Below are 8,001 nucleotides of genomic sequence, written 5' to 3' on the forward strand. Positions count from 1 at the left end.
TGATCCCAGGAAGCATAGGTGAGAAGATAGAGAAGGGACAGTGATAATGAGGCCACAACATGACACAGACTGCCACTGTGGGGCTCACAAGGCCAGACAATGGATGTCCACTCCCTTCTGAAACTGTACGAAAATAACAAGAAAGGGATGTGGATTTTTAAAGAGGGAACCATAGGAGTTCCCATCGTGGCTCAGCAGTAACAAAACCGACTAGGATCCATGAGGACACAGGTTCAATCCCTGGCTTCGCTCAGTGGGTTAAGGACCCGGCGTTGCTGTGGCAATGCCGGATCCTTAACCCGCTGAGAAACCAACATCGTCCTGGAAATTATGTTGGGTTCTTAACCCATTGGGCCACAATGGGAACTCCAAGGATAGAAGTTTAGTTGTAGAAAACGTGATTAATCAAATATTTCTTGGCCACAGAAACGAAAGTTAATGTTTCCAATATAAATATGCTACTTTTTAGGGGGAAAAAATGACTCCATTCCAGTTATTGCCCTATAGAATATTCACTAGTTCAACATCCACTGGCAAATTCATTTCAGTATCACTGATTATACAGTTCTGTTCAAATTTTCCCCTTAACTGGTTCTAACAGCTTCCTAGTTCTCTGATTAATTAAATAAATAAATCTTTAACACACATTCATTTTATATATGTATGCGAGCTCCTTTTTACCTATTTGAAAAGGGTGATTAAGCACAGTGCTTCTCAAAATAAAGACCTGGACCAGCTGCAGCATCACCTGGGAAATCGTTCAAGATGCAGATTCCCAGACCTCGCCCATGCCTGCTGAATCAGAAACTTTAGGGTTGGTGCCAGCTATTCATGCTGTGAGGAGCCCCCAAGTTCTGCTGCACTCTCGAGTCTGAGAAGCACTGCTTTAGCATCTCCATCCAACACTGCCAAAATGCTTCTCTAGTCCTCAGTTGAAAACTTGGAACTTGACAGTCTATGCAGTCCTTACCATAGCCTGCCTGTGACAAATGAGAACAGGCCAGGCCACCCTTCTCTCTCATCTCCAAGGATGCCTCAGCTGTCCCATCACTCACTGTCTGTCTCCCTGCAGCACCAAGGGATGGAACAAGGATCCTTTGTCAGCTGGACAGAAATGAAAGTCAGGATTCTTTGGGAGGATTCACTTAGGGCCTGTTGGCACCTGATGGTCTGACTCTGTGGGACTAAAACCCTCAAGCTTCAAAACTAATGGTCCCAAAGGGGCCATTACCCCAAAGAGAAGGGATGAGCATGAAGGAAAAACCATCTCAGAACCCAGCCCCAAATGTTGTGTTTATTTATTCTCTGCCTCCTACCATAATAGAGTGTTATTTCATTGCTGGCAGATGCAAAATAACAAGCCCATTGTGCGCTGAGCTGGAGCACATATGCCACCCATTTGTCTTGCAGCCTGACTGGGCGCTCTACTCTGCTCACAGGAAGCCCTCCCTGACAGCCACATGCCACACAAGCCCCATCACTGCCCTTCACTGGAGGGGGATCTGCCAGAAACTCTGCCTTCCCCTCCTGTGCACAACTGATAGGATGGGAAGGGCATTCTAGCCATTCTTCACCACACAGCCCCAAACCCTCCACCTCACCCCACTCCACCCCATTCCTGCCAAGCCAGCTGCTTCCCATCACTCCCCTAGGAAACAACTGCAGGAGTACACAAAGCCCAGTGGGGGAAGGGCACCCATGGGACACAGCAGGGCACAACGATTAAGGGAGGAGACTCAGCCAGGGCTGAGTTCAGGTTCTGCCACTTAGCAGAGGTGTGAACTCAGACCTGTTGCTTCCCCTCTTCTAGCCTCTGTTCCCCTAGTAAAATGGGGATGATAAGAACACCTTCTTCTAGGGGGGCTATGAGGACTAATGAGTTGATGATTATGAAGTCCTTAACACAGAGCCATCTCTGCAAATAAGTGCAGGTGTTTGTATCTGGTGGGGGGGTGGTCGATGATGAAACAGATTCCCCGAAATCCCCCTGTAAGGGGAGTAGGGGCCATAGGATGAAAAATGGGCATTAAGTGCAGGATGAACTAACAGAAGCCAGGAAGGAGCTGGTTACAGAGAACCTGCTCCATCAATGAGAAGCTCCCAGCCTGCATTGTGGTCCCATGGCAACTTCATCTGGCTGTCCTTTGCTTTGCATGTGGTAAGAGCAAGCCACAGGGCCAGTGGGAAGACCAAACTGGAAAATCTGAGTAGAATCTCTTCATTGAGCAGAACACTAATTGAATAAATTTTTTCCTCCTGTCTTCGTTGCCAAAATCCCTGTCTTGTCAACAAGATCCTCCTAGGCCCAGGTGGAAGGCCACTGCTTACCTAAAACCAGCGGTTCCCAACTAGGAGTGACTGTCACAAGTGGGAACTTGCTATTACTCTTTTAGAGGCCTTGGATGTGGCTCAGCATCCTACAGTGCACAGGACAGCTCCTCACAATAGAGAATTTTGTGGTCCCCAAGCAGCAACAGTGCCTAAAGCCAAACATCGTTGCTTGGATTAGAGGGAGTCTCTCCTTTCTCTCTGCTCTTCAAATACCTTGTCTGAGCCTTGTTGGGGCACTGGCCTGGCTCCTCCAGGTGTGTGGTTAGCTGGTGGCCTCTTGGTACGGAAGAAAGGGCACAGGCTCTGAAACCTGGCCCAGCCACACACTTGACTAGGACCCAGAAACGGTCATTTAGTTTCTCTGAGACCATTTCCTCATCTGAAAATGGAACTGACTCCTGATGTGCAAGATTATGATAAAGATTATATAAAAGCAGGTGTAGAGCACCTGGCACATAGTAAGTACTCGGTGAACTATAGGGTCATGTCTTCCTAGATATGGGAAGACATGAGTTCCCATGGGTTCAGAGGGCCAGAGTAATGTCTTGCATATCTTTACACCACCTGCAGCATCTTAGACTCTGCTATGCACACAGGAGGTGCTCAGAAATTGTTGAACTAAAGTGAGATCTTGCCTGGAAGCCAAGACTCTAGAAATAAACCTAGCCCACCACATGGAGACCTATAGTCCTGCAACTTGTAAATGGTTTTGATCTGGTCTTCAAGATGCATCAGTATCTCAGGACAGGATCTGTCTCTTCATGTTGCCAAGTCTTGGGTCCTTCCAGTGAGCAGGGAGGCTGACTCTGGCCTTCGATTTTTTGGGGGATAGTCAGAGCCTTGGCTACCACAGTCCAGCCATTCCCAGCTGACCAGCGGGATAGCCAAACACCTGCCACTGGAAAAAAAAAGTCAAAGGAAATGCCAATTTCCTAACAAAGGAAGTATGCAGGTCTGGATTAATATGATTTGCCTGGAAAAGAAGAGGGGCCACCACCCAGGCCTCCAAATTGAACAAAGCTTTTCTAAATGCACATATCCTGCCCACACCCACCCACTGACACATAGCTTGGCCACACTGTGAAACAATGTAAGACCATCTCTATCCCTTTCCACTGCACAGCTTTCAAGGGCTCACCTACTACCAGCTTCTCTCCTGCCAGAGAAAGCATCAGAGAAGGCATATTGGACCAGGAAGGAGAGCTGAATGCAAGTGTGATCCCTGCCAATAACAGGCTGTGTGACTTTAAGCAGTCCTATCACCTCTCTGAGCCTCAGTTTCCCAACTATGAAATGAAACCTGAACAAGAAGGGTCCTTCAAGCTGTGATATCCTATACTTTTTCTATGGTCAGTCGTGGCTTCACTCCCCCATAGACCTGCTGAATGTCATGCAGACAAACCCTGATCCAGTCTGAGTCCAGCCTTGGCTGCTGTCCAAGACCTGAATCTCTACTAGGTGGCCCCCAGCGAATGCCAGGTGAGCACTATCTCCCCCCGTTAGAGTTCTTCAGAATGGACACAATAGTTCTGCCCCTGCTCAGTCCCTGAGGCCAGGCCAGGCTGCCCAGGAAGTATCAGGAAGGGACTCAGATTGCAAAGATACATGGTGACAGAGACATTCTGCCATCCCCCAGGAATCCAGGCCAAGAATAGATAATGTTTATACCAAGCACACCCCATAATTGCTAGGTGTCTAAGCACTAACTGCTCCAGGTACAACATTGCTCTTAGCTGCTTTCTCCAAATCCCTTAATAAAAGGAATCCAGGCACAACCATCAACAAAAAGGAGAACTCCACTCCAAGTCCTCTCTCCTGTCTTACTCCTAAATCTTCTTCCCTCTGGGCCCCCAGGACCCTCACTGAGCACAGTGTCTGGGTCACATCAGTCTGGAGCTTTCCCTAACACAGAGAGGACTACATCTCACCTGCATAAAGCTTTCCTTCCTGTGTGGACTCAGAGCAGTGCATCTGTTTGCCAGCTGCCCTGCACTCCAGCTATGGGGTAGGCTCTAGGTGGCAAAGGGGAAAGAACACCAAGCCCAGATTTGTAACCCCAGCTGTGCCAAATTGGACACGCTATAATCCTGTCATCTTTCATCTCAGTTTTCTGGTCTACAAACTGATGTCAGCAAAGCCCACCTTGCGAGAGAGTCCTGGGGATGCAATGAACTGACCTACACTAGGCTCAGAAAGGGGTGCTATTTTTATAGGGGTTTCACCAACTTGGCTGAATAAACACAGGCGGCAAACATTCAAACAATCTGAAAAAGTGATTTAAAACCAGAATTTCTTTTGGCACTTTATTGGAAGTGTGTTGGATTCCCACTGAAAGAAGGGAGAGCAGGAGTTCCCATCGTGGCTCAGTGGAAAGGAACCTGACTAGTATCCTTGAGGATGCAGGTTCAATTCCTGGCCTCACTCAGTGGGTTAAGGATTCCGCCTTGCCATGAGCTGTGGTGTAGGTCGCAGATGCGGCTCAGATCTGGCATTGCTGTGGCTATGGCGTAGGCCGGCAGCTACAGCTCTGATTCGATCCCAAGCCTGAGGAACCTCCATATACCACAGGTGCAGCCCTAAAACAAAAAACAAAACAAAACAAAACAAAACAAAAAAAAGACACACACAAAAAAGGGAGAGCAGACTTTTTCTTCTCTAAGAATTACATATTTGATTCAGACAGATGCCAAATGCATGGAGAACTCTGAGTCTGTTGTTAAGAAGCCCAGAATGGAGGTCAGACCCATGCTGATTCGGGTTTTCAGGTCATCTAAAGCAGCTCACCTCACTGGTCAGACCAGATTGCAGTGGTTCTCAAGCCCAACTACACATTAGCATCAGCCCAGGAGTTGCTCTGACCTATGGGTGTGCCAGCCCCATCCCAAAGCAATTTCACCAGAATCTCTGCTGGGTAGGGTGGGGTATCAGTACTTTATTTAAAAAGCTCCCTGGATGATTCTCCTGGGAGATCCACTGGACCAAAAGAGCTCTGTGATCCCTCCCAGGCATCCTGGTGCCTATATTAATGTATGATTCAGAGCAGACATTTAGCATGTTTGTTGAATAAATAAATGAAGAATCTGACTCACCTTTTTTTTACTATTTCCCTATTCACAATGTATGAAATTAAAAAAGCAAAGAGTTGAATTCCAAGTAAGAATCCTAAAGCAGTACTGTCCAATAGAAATTCTAGCAGTGATGGAAATCTATAATCTGTGCTGTTCCGTACTGTAGCCATAAACCATATGTAGCTACTGAGTATTTGTTTTTTGGGTTTTTTTTGTTTTTTTTGTTTTTTTTTTGTCTTTCTAGGGCCGCACTCTCGGCATATGGAGGTTCCCAGGCTAGGGGTCGAATCAGAGCTGTAGCCGCCGGCCTAAGCCAGAGACACAGCAACACGGGATCCGAGCCGCATCTGTGACCTACACCACAGCTCATGGCAAAGCCAGATTCCCCAACCCACTGGGCGAGGCCAGGGATCGAACCTGCAACCTCATGGTTCCTTGTCAGATTCGTTAACCACTGAGCCACAACGGGAATTCCTACTGAGCATCTGAAATGTGGCTAGTGAAATGTGGCTAAAATTCAGTGAACTCAATTTTAAACTTTATTTAATGTCAATTAAATTTAAATAGCCATATAACTTCTGGCTACCACTGTACAATAACATACAGCCTACCTTTCAGGAACACATCTATATCTGGGTATTTCCAGGACCATCTTTTACTAACAGCATCCTGTCTTCTTTAGAGCAGCCCCTTGCCACCACTTCCTGCAGTCTTTTGAGGACAGTTAATGAAGCTGCCCTGCCCTTCTTTAGCCAAGGGGTGAGCCCAGGACCCAAGCTAAGTCAACCAGACTTTCCCCTCCAGAAATTTTACTCTAGCTTCTGTGTCACAAAAAGAGAAAACGAGTTGGAGCAGATTAATGCCAATGTTGGTATTGGTATTAAGACACTGTGTATCAATTTCCAGAACATTAGTCCAGAGCTTGACAATCACAACAGTGATATATGAAGTGAGCTAGGCATCTGTGTATTAGTTTCCAGAACATTAGCCCAGAGTGTGATGATCACAACAGTGATATATGATGTGAGCTAGGCATCATTATCATCATCATCCTTGTCATCATCATAGTCACTGGTACCTAGCAGCTCTGAGGTGCCAGCTCCTGAACTAAGTATTTAAGTTGCCTAGCTTCCCTGTGCCTCATTTCTTCATCTGTAAGATGGGAATTAACTCATCCTAATGTCTTTCAGAGTTTTTGTGAAGACTGATAATGTTCTTTTTTCTTTTTTTCTTTTTTGTCTTTTTTGTCCTTTTTAGGGCCACACCTGTGGCATATAGAGGTTCCCAGGCTAGGGGTCTAAGCAGAGCTGTAGCCACTGGCCTACGCCACAGCCACAGCAACACCAGATCCGAGCTGCATCTGCGACCTACACCACAGCTCACAGCAACGCCGGATCCTTAACATGTTGAGCGATGCCAGGGATCGAACCTGCAACCTCATGGTTCCTAGTTGGATTAGTTTCCACTACACCACAACAGGAACTCCAACTGATAATGTTCTTAAGAGCTCTGAGCCAAATAAGGAGTTATCCAAAGCCTGTTAGGGGTGTTGATCTCTGGGTATTGGTGTGGAAGAGTCATGGGAAGGTTTGATGCAGGGCCCAGTATCTGGGCCCAGTTCACAAGCTGTGTGACACCAGGCAAGACACCTGTCCTTTCTGGGCTTTGAGTTAAAATGAGAAAGTTAAACACCTCCCTTTCCAGCCTTGACATTTTTTTTTTCTTTTTTGTCTTTTTGCTATTTCTTTGGGCCACTCCCGCGGCATATGGAGGTTCCCAGGCTAGGGGTCGAATCGGAGCTGTAGCCACTAGTCTACACCAGAGCCACAGCAACGCGGGATCCAAGCCGCATGTGCAACCTACACCACAGCTCACGGCAACGCCGGATCGTTAACCCACTGAGCAAGGGCAGGGACCGAACCCGCAACCTCATGGTTCCTAGTCGGATTCGTTAACCACTGCGCCACGACGGGAACTCCCCAGCCTTGACATTTTCTAACCTATTTGCATGCACCTCCCACCTTGCCTGCTACCTACCCTTTCCCATTTCTATGAACACACCCCCAAAAACTCTAGCCTAGACCCTGCTGGCCTTGTGATTTCTTCTTTCCCTAGCAACCCACCTGAGCATAAAGTTACCTGGAGTAAGAACTCCTAGACCTTCCTGTACAAAGCACTTTATTGGAATCACGTTTAACCATCTCCTCCACTAGGGCACCATAACCCTATTAGGGCAAAGCCTATGTCCCCTTTATTCACCACCTTTCCCCAGTGCCCAGTACAGAGCCAGGCACACAGAAGGTGCTCATTAAGTACTTACTGTTTGACTGAATACCCCAAACTATTTTATTATTTACCATTTCAGGGAACCCATAATATTAGTTTGTTAATACTTTGTAAGAAAGTATCTCAAAACTTACCGGCTTAAAACAACAGCAATCACTTCTTTTCTCCCAGTTCCATGGGAGAGAAATTCAGACAGGGGACAGTGGGGTTGACTTGTCTCGGTCCGTATCTGGGATCTCAGCCGGAAGACTCAAAGGCTGGGGACCAGAATCAGCTGTTAACCACTTATCTTGCGGTTGAGGGTGGCTGTCTTCTG

This window comes from Phacochoerus africanus, chromosome 9 (genome assembly GCF_016906955.1).
Source record: "Phacochoerus africanus isolate WHEZ1 chromosome 9, ROS_Pafr_v1, whole genome shotgun sequence".
Lineage (NCBI taxonomy): Eukaryota > Metazoa > Chordata > Mammalia > Artiodactyla > Suidae > Phacochoerus > Phacochoerus africanus.